Source organism: Aythya fuligula, chromosome 3 (assembly GCF_009819795.1).
Source record: "Aythya fuligula isolate bAytFul2 chromosome 3, bAytFul2.pri, whole genome shotgun sequence".
Lineage (NCBI taxonomy): Eukaryota > Metazoa > Chordata > Aves > Anseriformes > Anatidae > Aythya > Aythya fuligula.
In genome coordinates this window covers 8,936,824-8,939,768 of record NC_045561.1, presented here as the reverse complement: position 1 = coordinate 8,939,768, position 2,945 = coordinate 8,936,824, and positions in this window count along the sequence as shown.

The following is a 2,945-nucleotide window of genomic DNA, read 5'->3' as shown; positions in this document are numbered from 1 at the left end:
GAAGCTGTCCTCAGACAAAACATGGTGAGCAGGATCCCAAAGGTTGGACAATGCAGAATCCTCAGGGTCGCAGCAAAGAAAACACCAGAAGCTGCACGCTGAAGCAATCCTCAGGGCCTGGAACGAGAAAAGAAACGCCAAATGTTAGAAGATGAAGCACTTCTCAGGTACAACAAGGTGAAAACAATACCAAGAGCTGTACGATGAAGCTCTCCTGAGGGAAAACATGGTGAGGAGGATCCAAAAGTTTGGACAATGCAGAATCCTCAGGATCGCAGCGAAGAAAACACCAGAAGCTGCACGCTGAAGCAATCCTCAAGGCCTGGAACGAGAAAGAAAACACCAAATATTAGAAGATGAAGAACTTCTCAGGGACAACAAGGTGAAAACAATACCAAGAGTTGTACAATGAAGCTCTCCTCAGGGAAAACATGCTGAGGAGGATCCCAAAGTTTGGACAATGCAGAATCCTCAGGGTCAGAGCAAAGAAAACACCAGGAGCTGCACGCTGAAGGAATCCTCAGGGCCTGCAACGAGAACAAAAACACCAAATGTTAAAAGATGAAGCACTTCTCAGGGGCAACAAGATGAAAACAATACCAATGGTTCTACGATGAAGCTGTCCTCGCAGAAATCATGGTGAGGAGAACCCCAAGAAGTGGCCGAAGAAATCCTCAGGGCCTGGAACGAGAAAAGAAACGCCAAATGTTAGAAGATGAAGCACTTCTCAGGGGCAAAAAGGTGAACACATTACCAATGGTTCTGCGATGAAGCTGTCCTTAGAGAAATCATGGTGAGGAAAACTCCAAGAAGTGGCCGAAGCAATCCTCAGGGCCTGAAATGAGAAAGAAAACAACAAATGTTAGAAGATGAAGCAAATCTCAGGGAAAACAAGATGAAAAGAATACCAATGATTCTGTGATGAAGCTGTCCTCAGACAAAACATGGTGAGCAGGATCCCAAAGGTTGGACAATGCAGAATCCTCAGGGTCGCAGCAAAGAAAACACCAGAAGCTGCACGCTGAAGCAATCCTCAGGGCCTGGAACGAGAACAAAAACACCAAATGTTAGAAGATGAAGCACTTCTCAGGTACAACAAGGTGAAAACAATACCAAGAGCTGTACGATGAAGCTCTCCTGAGGGAAAACATGGTGAGGAGGATCCAAAAGTTTGGACAATGCAGAATCCTCAGGATCGCAGCGAAGAAAACACCAGAAGCTGCACGCTGAAGCAATCCTCAAGGCCTGGAACGAGAAAGAAAACACCAAATATTAGAAGATGAAGAACTTCTCAGGGACAACAAGGTGAAAACAATACCAAGAGTTGTACAATGAAGCTCTCCTCAGGGAAAACATGCTGAGGAGGATACCAAAGTTTGGACAATGCAGAATCCTCAGGGTCAGAGCAAAGAAAACACCAGGAGCTGCACGCTGAAGGAATCCTCAGGGCCTGCAACGAGAACAAAAACACCAAATGTTAAAAGATGAAGCACTTCTCAGGGGCAACAAGATGAAAACAATACCAATGGTTCTACGATGAAGCTGTCCTCGCAGAAATCATGGTGAGGAGAACCCCAAGAAGTGGCCGAAGAAATCCTCAGGGCCTGGAACGAGAAAAGAAACGCCAAATGTTAGAAGATGAAGCACTTCTCAGGGGCAAAAAGGTGAACACATTACCAATGGTTCTGCGATGAAGCTGTCCTTAGAGAAATCATGGTGAGGAAAACTCCAAGAAGTGGCCGAAGCAATCCTCAGGGCCTGAAATGAGAAAGAAAACAACAAATGTGTCGTGGTTTAACCCGACCGGCAGCTAAACACCACGCAGCCGTTCGCTCACCCTCCCCCCTCCCTCTCTGGGACGGGGGAGAGAAATGGAAAGTGAAGCCCGTGAGTTGAGATAAAGACAGTTTAATAAGACAGGAAAAAAAAAAAAAAAAAAAAAATAATAATAATAACAATAATAATAATGATGATACAATGGTGATAATACGAAAGTAATAATAGTATGTACAAACAAGTGATGCACAATGCAATTGCTCACCACCCGCTGACCGATGCCCAGCCTAACCCCGAGCAGTCCGGCCCCCTCCCCCCGGCTAGCCACCCCTATATATTGTTTAGCATGACGTCAGATGGTATGGAATACCCCTTTGGCTAGTTTGGGTCACCTGTCCTGGGTCTGTCCCCTCCCAGCTCTTACTGCACCCCCCAGCCTGCCCGTTGGCAGGACAGAGCAAAGGCTGAGATGTCCTTGGCTTAGTATAAGCACTGCTCTGCAACAATTAAAGCATCGGGGTGTTATCAGCACTCTTCTCATTCTAAGCCAAAACACAGCATTCCACCAGCTACTAGGAAGAAAATTAATTCTGTGCTAACTGAAACCAGGACATCTATCCACCCCTTATTCCATACCATTTATGTCATGCTCAGGTTACACTCTTTTCCATACATTCTAATTAGTCACCTATAGTAATCATGGTAGTGATAACATACAGTATAATATACTATTTAACATGGTGCAATTCAGTTCATGGGCTATTCTCACCCAGTATTAAATCTCCTTGAGGTACACACCGGACCTCTCCGTTCTTTTGCATCACCCACCAAGTATATCCAGGTCCCTGAGCGAAAACAATTCCACGAATAGGTTTGCCTTTTCCTGAGGCAGGAGTAGCCCAGACTGTTTTACCCAGCATATTTTTTACATGCACTACAGGAACTTTATCCCCATCTACAGTACGTAACAGGTTTGATTGGGCAGGTCCAGCTCGGTTGGTAGATCCCCTAGTATTGACTAACCAGGTGGCCTTTGCCAAATGCGTATCCCAGTTTTTGAACGTCCCAGTGCCCATTGCTTTCAAGGTAGTCTTTAACAGGCCATTGTATCGTTCAACTTTCCCGGAAGCTGGTGCATGATAGGGGATGTGATACACCCATTCAATACC